Raw genomic sequence first — 13,367 nt, 5'->3', positions numbered from 1 at the left:
CTTTTATCATTTTCATGTGATTCCAACAGGACATTCCAATCTGTTCACTCAAAACAGTCTTTTAGACACTCACTGGCCTCCAGGGTCCAGTTCCTGAATGAGCGGGTGGTTGCAGCCTGCCTCAGTACACAGGGCCTGTAGTAAGCCTGAAGAAAAGAGGACAAACCATATTATGATCCGATCTGCCAAGTGGTGGTAGAGCTGAAGCAGTGTAGGCCTCCTTGACATTTGCATACAACAGATCAAGTGTCTTATTTTCCCTTGTGGGACAGTCAACATACTGAGTGAAGCCAGTCAGGTGAGAGGTGAGCGTGACATGGTTAAAATCCCCCGATATTGCAATGAATGCATCATGGTGCTGGGTCTGTACTCTCGCAACAGTCTCGTGAATTACGTCACACGCGACTGCAGGCTCTGCTCATGGTTGGATGTAAACAACAATGGCGACGATGTGTGAGAACTCCCTCGCTACATAGTACGGTCTAAGACCAACTGCCAACAGATCAATATCCCGACAGCAGAGCTTCTCCTTCACTGTGATGTGACGGGGGTTGCACCATCTATTTTTCACAAGCAGAACCAGTCCCCCACCTTTATTCTTTCCACTTGCTGCTCGTACTGCAGTGAAGCCGGGTAAATCCACACAACGGTCGGGAGAAATGACGCTATGAGAGCAGAGAGAGTCAATCAAAACAGTACATTTGTGGACCCCAAAAACCAAAACAATGAGATGAAAGATGCTAAACTGTTGACCTGAAGGGGACTGCAGTATTAGGTGATAATTCTCTTTGGGTTCATTACTATAATTAACCCCTTTCAAATTACTTAGTCATTTCATCCATTGTTGTTACAAAAATGTTTCAGCTTTAAGTAAATTTTACTGTAATATCATGTTGTGAAAACTTGTGCTTGTTTTGGTGATACAGTATATGTTCTAATCAAAACTTCTTATATAAAAATAGACATATAAGCTTAAATTCCTAATTTAGTAGTTCTCCTTCAGGCTGTATATAAAGCCTCCAGGGGCAAAATAAGCCACTCCATCCTGCATCCATCCAGTCTTCCCACTCCTTGAAGCCCACATAGATGCCTCCTCCTGGGACACTACTCCCTCTCTGCCTGGAGGGTGGAACACATATGGAAGTCATCTACCTGGAATATCTGGAGAGCAAAAGAACAAAGATGACATGAATAACAGACTTAAAATCAGAGTCAGTATACACAAAATTATGTATTTCTCAAGTGTTTGTGAGCTCTCTGGTAATTATTGGAAGATGAATGTAATCGTTTTAAGTTGAATAATGACTTTAGGAGGACACACAGTCAGGAACTGCCATCAGTGATGGCACCCAGTGTAAACCCTGAGCTGGGCAGCTGCCTGCATGTCGTTTATTTCCTCCATTATCTGCCTCCAGCACACTCACGCGTACCAGCCAACAGGCTCCTTCTGTTCCTTTATCACGCACACTGATATTCACACATAGGAATGCAAAGGGAGTAAACGAGCACACATACATACACACACAGACACACACACACAGATGCACACAGAGAAGATGAAAGGTACAGCAAGAGAGGGGAAAAATAAGAGAGATACAGTGGAGATTGCAGCTTAACCTCTTGGCTCCACTGTAAAGCAGCACTCACTCTCTGGAGCCTTGCTGATAGCCATCTGTCTGGCAAGGAGAGACAGCTTCACCTTCCCAACACATCAGCATGCTCACAAACACTCATCCCACAAACACAAGGGCAGGCACTCACACACAACAGCCAACAGTCACTGGTCATACGTAAAAAATGTAAAAAAAGAAAAAAGAAAAAGAAGAGATTTTGACTGTAACTTTGTTGCTGTAGTTTTCCTTTATCCTACAGAAATGAAAGTGAAGGGGATTCGTTATCTGTAAAATGAATCCTGTGACCCCTTTAATTCAAACTACATGCCCCCAAGTCTCAACATAAAGCTTTCCTTCATTCATAAAAAGTTTTGTTTTTAGAAATGCAGTGTGTGCACCCATTGCAATGATTAACATCTATTTAAAGGGAGCATGGGACATTCATTGACAAAAAATGAGCTATAACTTGGAAATCCTGAAGAGAATCCAAAACAGAGATAGATTTTGGCTATAAATCTGGAGCTTAGTCAATAGCTCTCTCTTGAGGTGATGGCTGAGCTAAAGAAAACCTTTACCTTACTCACATCATCACCCCCCCACACACACACACACACCCCCCACCCCCACCCCCACTGCTCATCCTGCCATCCTTTAGCTCCTCTCTTAAAACATAAATTCCTTGAAATCCTCCCACTTCTCCACCTTCGCCTCCCCTCCACAGCCTTCTCTCCGCTCCTCGGTGTCCTCTCCACCCCTCGATCCATCTCTGTCCTCCTGATCAATAATCAATCTGCAGGGGCCGAGGCCAGCGGCCCTGCGCCATCTGTCTCCATTGGCAAACCTGAGAGTGAGAGAGAGAACAGAACCATGTGAAAGAGGGAGAGAAAGAGAGGGAAGAGGGAGGAGACAAAGTTCAATCTATCTCCATCCGTGGTCAGGTCTACTCTGCCGGTATAGATCATAATTTGGAGAGGTGTAATTGCTGGTCAGAGACTGGGGGTTGACACTAGAGGGGGGAGAGAGAGGGGAAAGGTGGTGTCAATAATGTTTACCCCACCTCCCCACTCTCCTGCCTGACCCAGTTTCCCTCTTCTCCTCTTCATCTCTTCCTCTCTGTCTCTGTCTTCTTCTCACTTCTCCTGCTATCTTCACTTTTCTCAATTCAATTTACAAAGATCCACAGACCAAAACAACATCACTCTTCTTCTACGCTGTGTGTCTATTAATGTGTGTGTAGTTCTCCTTGTGCGCGCGTGTGTGTGTGTGTGTGTGTGTGTGAATGTGTACGCATGAAGTTTGTTTTCCAGCCTAATCCTCGAGGACAAGCACCAACAACGCCTACCGAGGGCATCTGTGCTGCACTTGACATCCGTTTGAGCGTTCATGTGTCAGAGGAGGATGTCGCCACTCTGATAATGGTCTACCTAGTAACACCTGCCTCAGAAAAATAACTCTTGGCTCGATAAATGAATTGTCAAATACACTTCACAATGTTGCGTCGAGCTTGCCAAGACCCTGAGGAGATTTAACGCCCTAATTTGATCACACTATTACCTACAAGTACAACCCATGTGATAGCAGCTGTGAAAGAAGCCTTTCCAGAAGCATAGTGTGCTCTGCTCATCATGTTTGTTTAAACCCAGCATAAAACTGTTTTTCTTTTCTTTGATCTCAATGGTAATTATGAAAAAAGATCCATACATTTTGTTTCATTTTATCAATTTGGCAGAAAGCCAGTTACCTCATTTGTAACTCAAGGACATTTTCACTCAGCCAAACAAATCATGACAAATGCCATAATTAATATACACTAGTCTGTAGCCATGCTAACAGTTCTTTGAGGCTGTACAGCATCACATCAACATGCTCATAATGACAATGCTAAAATTAGATAGTTAAACAGGTATGTTAGCATGTTAGCATGCTATCATTTGCAAATCAGCACCAAACACAAAGTACAGCTGAGGCTTATGAGAGTGGTATTAGGTCACAAATCAAAGAAAATTTGACCGGATTATGGCATTAGAGGAAAGGTGAAGTGAACCCCAAAGTTGTTTCAAGTCATCCTGAGAGAGACATGAACGTGTGTACCAAAATCCAGGAGTTTTCAAGACATGTCACTAGATGTCAGTAGATTAGAGACCTTTGTAGTTCCTGTTTTCACCCACGTGAGGGTTGTATTCACCACACAAGGCATGCTACAGCACCACAATCAGTTAATTAGCAACTGACAAACAGTGACAAATAGTAACCTTGCTTTAAAAGCCTCTCATGTGGTCCCGATTATCAGCGTGAACCATTTAGAGTGTGTGTCACAATTCGATTTTCCTTGAAGTGCATCATCATGTGTCTAAAGCCGGGGTCTCCAGTATAAATCAATGTAAATCCCCAGTGCAAGCTTCAAGGTTCAGTCAGGTCCTACAGGACTCACACTGAGTGGGTGTTGAAGGTAAAAAGTAATGCATGCTATCACTGGCTGTACAACAGGAATTCTTTCACCTGCTGGAGATCAAACTCTCCCCCTCTGTTCCACTAAGCTGCGCTAACAACGCTGTTAACCTATCCCATCTCCCATCCTCGATTAAAATACCAGTAAGAAAGAATGTGCTAATTTGAGTCTGAATGACTCATCGGTGCAGTGTGTGTGTGCGCACGTGTGTGTGTGTGTGCGTGTGTGTGTGTGTATGGCTCATTTTGCAGAGGACATTTACAGTCTTTTTCCATTTTACTCCTGCATGCTATAATCAGTTAGAACTAGTGCTAATGCACGACACGAATACAGGGACTATTTGTGTGTGTGTGTGTGTGTGTGTGAGAGAGAGAGAGAGGGAGAGAGAAGAGTCAGCCCACCACTTGAGAGACAACATTTCTGCTCTTTGTCACAGCTCAGCCAAGAAGGGTGTGTCATATGAGGCAAACACATATTCTCAGCACAAGCACTCACACACAGACACACACACGGCTGCGTGGGCACTGACTGAGCTGCTGTGAGTCAGAGTAACTGGTCTGTGAAGGATAACCCAAAGGGGAAACAAAGAGCCAATGAAACTTTAATGAGCTGGTCACGTATCAGCTGAAGCCTGCTGCAGCTGCACCTCTGCACCGCACCGCAAACTTCTCTCCCCAGTCAAACCGATAAGGAAAGTCTAAACCTCTCAACCAAGATCACAGAAAGAAACACAGCCGAAGATGAAGATATATTTAGCTTTTCATCTTCAGGTTCTGCACTTGTCTTCCAAACTGCTCTCAAGAGATCTAGCATTTGTTGTGCTAAGCCAAGGACATCTGAATGACAATATATACTTTAGAAAGTAGTTAAATCACCAACAAGCTGGTATTGTAAGTATGCAGAGCTGGACAAAGTAGCTTGGAAATCATTTTCTGTGTTTACAGTAGACTTCTTAATCCTTAGATTGGTGGGGTTTGCCTGACAAATCAGTGCCAGAAAGTGTCGACAACTGCATTAAATTCATTGTGTATGTTATGCATATGCATGTCTATTTATTATATACTGTATGCATCTGTATATAGCAGCTTATCGGTATTGTCATAAACTCTACCTATCTGCGATTTCATGCAGATTTAAAAAGGCTTAACATTTTCACATATGTGACCTAGGTCTTACTGTATGCTTAACTAAACCACTCCTCTCCTTTCCCTCCCTATATAATATACATACAGTGTACTATATGTGATATGCTAATAGATTCTGAACACACGTTAAAATGATGGCGGCCTCTCCCAAAGCCCCCGTTCTCACTGTTCCTCATCAATGCTTTCTGCTGAAACGTACGATTTGCAATATGCAGTTAATGAGTTGTTGAAGGCTCAGAATGAATCCCATTCTAGCCATAATTGTGTAAGGTTTCCCGAAGGGGTCTGTGTGTGTGTGTGTGTGTGTGTGTGTGTGTGTGTGTGTGTGTGTGTGTGTGTGTATGTGTGTGTGTGTGCCTGGTGCCTGACTGTGTGTGTTCCTATCTGTGTGTGCAAGTGCATACGTGTGTGTGCATGTGAGTTTGAGTCAGAGTGTGTGTGTGTGTGTGTGTGCGTGTGTGTGTGTGTGTGTGTGTGTGTGTGTGTGTGTGTGTGCGCGTGTGTGCCAGTGGATGTACGTGTGTATGTTTGTCAGTGGAAACAGAGGCGTCTTTAATCCTCAATCTTCATTTGATGACTCTCACTCAGAGCAGGGAGGCAAAGAAGAAAGAAAGAAAGAAAGAAAGAAAGAAAGAAAGAAAGAAAGAAAGAAAGAAAGAAAGAAAGAAAGAAAGAAACAAAAGCACATCGTGAAGGGCAGGGTGAGAAGACACACAGACAGAGGGAAGAGGAAGAAGAGTGGAAAAGCTCTCCACGAGTGTGAGGAGGAAGATGTTGAGGAGGAGATCTCACCAGGAACACAGCCAGAGAGGGAAGAGCTCTTTTCACACAGACCTACTTCTGTCAGTCAGTCAGATGTTGCTTAAAATTTAGCAAAGAGCTGCTGAGAGACACACATGCTCCAATAATACTTGGCAAACAACAACAAATATAAGAAGAAAAGACAAACATTAAAATAGTGAGCTTTGTGTGTGTAGGAGCGGGGATCAAACAATTCCTGTAGAAAGTCTCTAAATTTGTATTTTACAATTTAACAATGGCACACAGCATGACACTGTGTGTGTGTGTGTGTGTGTGTGTGTGTGTGTTATGACAGTGAAGGGTTGGGAGCTCATCGTGCCTGACAAGAAAGACATGCTACATCTCCTGTAGGATTTTATGCACACACACACACACTGTACACACACAGTAATATTTACACACAACATGCTAACAGAAATCATACACAACCTAATGCACAAACACACACACACACACACACACACACACACACACACACACACACACACACACACACACACACACACTGTCACATTCCAGCACACCTTATCTGCCCCAGCAGTGTTGACTGACACTCTCCACTTGAGGAGATTAAGTGTGCTCATGCTGTGTCGGCACAGCTTGATGTCCATTTATCCTTAAAACTCATATGAGGCGTTTCTGTGAGCTCCGTGCCAACCACGTGCACACACCACCCACCACGTGCACGTTCCGCAGATTCACTGTACACACCTGCTACTTCATTATCACTGCTGCCACTTGAGGAAATAGACCTGGTAGCTGCAGTTTTGCTTTTCTTCCCACTTGAATCAGATGTTTACATGGCCACTTGTGTGCTGAGTTGATTTTGGGACCAGTGGGACTGTGAGAAAAGAAAAAAAAACCCTGGTGTAGATTTTCACATTTCCTTTGCTCTTAAAAACATTTTGTACGTATGTGTTTTTCATCCTGCATCAGCTTTATGCCGTTTAATTGCCACGCAGAGAGAAGGAGCCTGTGGCGTTTGAGGTTCCAACAGCAGCAGATTTAACCAACTCACTATAAATACACACAGGCCATCTGGATACTTGCAGGGTACAGATAACTCGCTGGCAACTGCCGCTGTTCTCTCTTTATGCCTGTTAACATTATATTATTAATTTGAACCATTGTACACTCTGATGAGCTGATGATAGGGCCATGGTGGGCTACAAGACGGGTTTTTATGGGGCAAACTGACCGTTTAAGTTTGCTTGGACATAACAACTTCCTTTTTTGAACTAATTGGTGTCTGGCTTTTAAATGTGATATCCCAGGTAGACAGCCAGGTTGTGCTGACTGCAGCTGAGTGCTTCTCCTGAGTGCTTTTATGTGTTCTGGTATTAATTGACCAAATGTGGCCCAGGTGGGATTACCACCTGAGCAAAGAGGCGAACGTTCAGGTGTTCACTGTCTGTCATTTGGCTTTTAGTAAATTTGATCACTTTGCTGATTTCTTTTAAGAATTTCCACAGCTAAAGTGCAATATCAATCTGGTCTGGTTTTATTAAGTAATCTTGTGGCCCTGTCTTGTGACTGGATCCTGTGTTAAAATATGTTTCTAAAATAATAAATATATATAATATATCTAGTTTGTTTTCACATTGTGCATAAGATGCGTTAACTGAAATTACCCTAAAACTAACAACCGGTGGCTAGGGAGGATTTTCAGGAGAGGAATTGTTGGTTTCTGGGTCTTTGGGCAAAATATGATGAAACGTCTGTACTGTGCTGTGTTCGCTGTATGTGACAGGAACTTGGAGGCAACTGGGGCACAACAGCAAAATTTTGCCACAAGGCCCCCCAAACAAATTAATCCAGCCAAAGAACTGGCCAATATATGGACACACACACAGATTTTGCTGGGATTAAGAGTTGCTAATTTGGACCAATTTGAGCTAAGAACCAGCTCCAGTGAGCAGAAGGGCCTGTGTCATTCATCACAAGCCACTGTTGTGCTAAACATATTTTGCTACCAAGGATTTCTTTACAGTTGCCAAAAGAATTCTTGTTACCTTCTAAACTGTGCACAGGTCTCTTTCCTCTTCTGCCTCACTAGAAGATCACACAATGTGGAGGAACGCTGAGTCATGTCAGCTCCAGACTCCGAGGACAAAACATAGAAAATGTTTTATCTTAAACATTGATATGAGTTTGTACATTTAGAAAGTAATCTTACTTAGTGCATTGTTTTCATCAGTGTTTTTCATGTGTTATCCATTCACAGCAAAAAGAAACAGAGGTTTTTCCCAAGTAGTTGCTTTGGTGTGATAGCGATGTTACAATGTGATGGAAAGACTGTTTGAAAGAATGTGGGAAATAGGGCCGATACATGATAGTTAAAAAAAAGGGGGGTTGGGGGTTTCGGGGGGGGGAGTGCGCTCCCGGGGCAGAATGATGAAGGGACCCTTCGAAGGACAGATGGGAATGAGATTCCCGAATCAATACCATCCAAGGGTGTTTTGTTATTAACGCATACAGAGAGAAGCCCGTGTTCGATACTCCTCACCTGACTGCTCAGGCACAAGACCACACACACACACACACACACACACACACACACACACACACACACACACACTCACTCACTGTTATTTGCCATTGCTTTTATCTCCCTTTTCTCTCTCAGACACGCTTCCTCACACTTTGGGAGATGTGTTTTCATGAAGGGAAACAGCCCAGGACCCCACGCCGCCAGCGGCCCCAAAGGCTTCAAGTTAATTAGTCAGTTTACTTTTATGTAGTGCTTAGGCACAATAGCAGCAGAAATGATAGGCATCTTAAAAGTTGCCTCACATTTGTGTGTTTATAGTGTTATGAAGAAAAGCCCCACAGTCATAAGGCCTCTTCCATTTCAGTTTGTACTGAGGCCACATGGTGCATATTACAGGGAAAACACGTGTTAAACCAAAATACCCTGTGATGGAACCATGTAATTGTTTTAGGGACACAGACCTGAACTTTGGGCTGAAGTTTAGGCTACAACGCTGGGTTACGGATTAACCTGTGGAATAAAACAAATGTATTTGTGTGTTTTCTTATGATATGGATCAGTGGGTGTCAGTGCAGAGACAAACAAGGTTTTTTGTCATTTCCAACACTGATATTGTTATTATTGAGACAGCGTTATTGTTGGTGAAACAGCCCAGTTGCAAAATGTTTGAGTGCATGCTGTAGCTCTGCAAGACTTCATTTATTTATTTTGTTTATTTATGTATCTATTTTACTGTGACTGTACTGAGCTGTAAGAGTCAAGACTCTAAATTCAGTCTAGAATGTGCTCAATTGTTTTTGTCTCGGTGTTGGTTTGTTTTGCTGTTATCTATTTGTTATTCTGACAGTAAACCAAACAGCGGCTCTGAAAATGAAAATGGGTTTTATGTATGGAGTAATAACCTAAATGGATTTCTCTCTCTCTCTCTCTCTCTCTCTCTCTCCCTCTCTCTCTGCATCGCTCTGGGAGCCTGTGGCTATTTATCTGCTTGTGTCTAATTATTCATTAGTGAACACAGAGAAAGGAGCATGGAAAACATAGTTGTGCATTCACTGTAACAGACCAGCATTCCTCTCCAAACTGATGCTCCTGTCTCCTCCTTCCCATATGCCTCGGACTAATTTCACACAATGGGGCCGCAGGGGTTAAGGGTCTAACATCTGTAATAATACTCTAGGTTGTGGATGCAGTATCTCCAAATCTAATGACCAAAACACATACAAAACAGTGTGTTTACCTTTAGGTGTTGCTGTCTACTCCTGACGGTGCCGTTAACACACGCACACACCCGCACACACATACACACACACACACACACACACACACACACACACACACACACACACACACACTGCTGCTCGATCTGTGTAATTAGGCCACAACCAGGCTAATCCTGTTCAGGTTTGGCATCAGGGTTGCGATGCTCTCTCTCTGTGTTATGCACACAGGTGGCCAGCAGAGGGCACTGTATACACTGTAGCATGCAAGACTAAATCAAAGCCAGCACCTTTAGTGTGTTATGTTCACACACACACACACACACACACAGAAATAAAATGTGGTCCTGCCGCACAGACTATTGTCAAAATGTACTGAACAAAAAGGAAACAGATGAAAACAGCTGGTAGAGCACATTGTATATTTCAAAATAAATATATGACCTGTGGCCTAAAGATGATGGAATTCAGATTGTGTGAAATGCTCCACACTTTGCCACAATGACCCATTAATCCATGTAAGATGTACACTGGGTTTTATAGATGTCTGTCATATTTTTATAACAGTACTGTAGTCACCATTTGTTAGACAAGACTGTCATCTAGTGGTGCTGTCTGTGTCACACACAACACCCTGAACATACCAGGAGTCAACATTTTCCACATTTAGCAGCCTTTACCATAATATGAACCGTTTGTAATGATGGCAGTTCTGTTGGACGTCCAGACTCCATTAGGCTCCATCCAGCCTAATGAGTCTTCAGAAGAAACCAGGGAGTCGTTTTGAATGTTCAAAAGTCATTCCACATTTTTCTCGTCTGCTATTTGCAGTCCTCTGTGATGTGCAAAAGTGTTTTAGTGCCCGTACATTACATCAGAGTTTGTAAAGTCGTCAGGGAAACACATTAATCTAAGGTATGTAATCTTTAAAACGGGCCTCTTGTGACTTAAGAGCTGTCAAAGATAATGTTGCAGGAGCCATGTTTACTAGAACAGAGCCCACAAGAAAATGCAGGCAGAGTGAAACATTTCATGCTTGAATGTGTGTTCACGGTATAGATCTACTGTATGTGTATTAAATTCAACAGGATGGCAGTTATTAATATATAAATGTATATTTGGTGCAAGTTAAGCAGGAAACGTTTGATTGTTTTTAATTAATTTAATAAATAATTAGTTACTAATTTCACACAATGTGCACTGTGTAAATGTAAATGTAAACCCAACGTGCACTGTGGGTTTACATTTCCAAACCCAATCCTCAGCTTCCCCTCTGTCCTGCAGGTAAAGGGTAAAGGGTTAGAAATGAGGCATAGCTGCTTCTACCGCTCAACCAATCAGCATCAAACATTCAATTGGCTCTGGACTTCATAGTAAACTGGGTGGTACTTACATGCGTTGACCTGCAGGTGGCGCCATCGCTCTTTGGAAATGCTTAGCTTCCTGTGGAGGCAGTAAAATCCCCGAGTGGGTGGAGAAAGTGTCGGCGGAGGTTCAACCCAGTGAGTCATCTGAATACCAGTGTAACCAGCGGCAAAGCTGTGGTGTCCAGTAGGAAATCAGTTCAGAATAATGTTATTTAGAAAATGTTATAAGGTGGAGGACTCAAACAGGAGTTCAAAAAAAAAAAAAAAAAAAAAAAGTTGTTTATTTTCTTCTCCACCATAACCGTGCAATTCTGCAAGTTTTTCACATTTTAGATTTAATAAAGGCCTTTGGAAAGCAATAACGGTTAATAATAAATAAAAATAACAATAATAATAAAACAATAATTCTAAACGAGTAAAATAGATTTGATTCACTCATCACCTTTTCTTATTCTGATATGAATAAGCTGGACTTCACACCTTTTTACTAACGTCTTCATGTTTTGACAGGACTGTCGCTGTGCCTCTGGTTGCAGTTGTATTTGATTTGTACAGTCAACCACTCTATGAATAGTGTCGTTGATTTAATGTAGCCAATTAAGTAAGAGTTCATCTAATAATTGGATTTAATGAAAATCTATATGGATGTACAAACCAATAAGAGGCTTCCGGGCGTCAGCTGAAACTGGCTGCTGGCTGGTTATAAAAGTGCATAAGATCCAAATAAAAAAGTAAATATTTTATTACTCCTTCACGGCTACGCCTCGCACTATCGCTGTATGTAGCTACGCTATAGCACCAGGCGTGTTGTTAAAAGGAAAAAACGATGTCCCTCTGTGTCTGTCCAGCCTTAAAAAGACATTTTTAAAAAATCAGCTCCATTCAAGAGCCAAATCCCGCGTGGACAGTTCCTTTATGAAAGGTTTTAGTGCCAAAACAAACACACTTTATGAAATGTTTGTAATGCCTCACCGCAGGTTCATGTCATAAGTGCGTGTGCGTGTGTGTGCGTGTGTGTGCGCGCGTGTGTGTGCGTGGGTTGAGTGTGTGTGCGCGCGTGGGTTGAGTGTGTGTACCCGCAATCAACTACTTTATTTACACTATAGGCCTATTACAAAAAAAAGGACATATATCAGGCCTTTTGTGTAAGTAGTCTTATGTTTGTCTACTTTATTTAAATTCTTGCAGCTTCTCTCCATTTTGTTTTTTATCCGTCTATCCGTCCAGTTTTTCATCTCGTTTTTATTTCAGTCTCAACATTTTTTATTTGGCTCCCATCTCTGTCAGTGACCACCTGCCGCGGTCAACTGTTCCCTGCAGAAAGTGTTCAGGTGCAAAAACAAGAGTTTCACCTGTCAGGGGTTTAAATATCTGACACATTTGGAGGATGTTCATCTTTTTGCATCAAGGCGGTTACAGCACGCCTTGAGCGAAGCGGCGTTTACTAATTAAAAGCTTCTCGCCGACACGTGGATGGTACCTTATATTCTTATTTTTAGGTCCAACATTAAATAATTCCACTTTTCCCGTTTCTTTAAAATAACATTTATTTCCAGCATATTCATACAATGTGACAGCACAGCTTGTAACATTTGAAGAGGAACTGACTTGATCCAGCACTTTGTCACAAAATATTTGAGCTGACTAACAGATAAATGAAAAGTCAAATATAGCATAGCATTTCATATTACCAAATGCAATATATAATACAGGCAGTTGGAAAGGAACTAAAAAAAAAAGATGAGATAAGTGAAATAATACATAAGAAAAAAAAGGGATGGCATTTAGGCTATACACATCATTAGTTCAACTTTTACAACAGGACATAGGGTTAACATCCGTAAGCTACATTAATAACTTAATTTCGCCTCGTTTATTATTCGATGTGTGTGAGAGAAATGCATATTTTTGAAAATTATATTTTAACTTCAGTTTCAACAACCAGCTGAAAAAATTGGTGGGCTTTAAAAAAAGGGTCAGAACTCTCTAATAAATCATTTCTTCGTTACTTCATTTTATTTTAAATCCTACAGAACTGACATATAAATCAGTGATAAAAGCATGTATATGTACCTTTAGCTTTTTGTGCAACTGGGTTTACTTTTCACTCCCCCAGCTTGGTCATGATCTATTTTGAGATCTATAAATATCTTTTTCTGTTTCACCTTATTTTATCAATGGAATATTTCGGCTTATAAATGGGGAACGTCTTCCAAACTTTTGTAGTCTAACATATAAAATTATTTTTGAAAATTACACATAAGTGGGTTTAGTCCCCCCCCCC

The sequence above is a fragment of the Seriola lalandi genome, unplaced genomic scaffold (assembly GCF_002814215.2).
Source record: "Seriola lalandi dorsalis isolate HSWRI2012SDOR001 ecotype SW California unplaced genomic scaffold, Sedor1 jcf7180002053835, whole genome shotgun sequence".
NCBI lineage: Eukaryota > Metazoa > Chordata > Actinopteri > Carangiformes > Carangidae > Seriola > Seriola lalandi.
Note: the sequence above shows the minus strand (reverse complement) of the source record.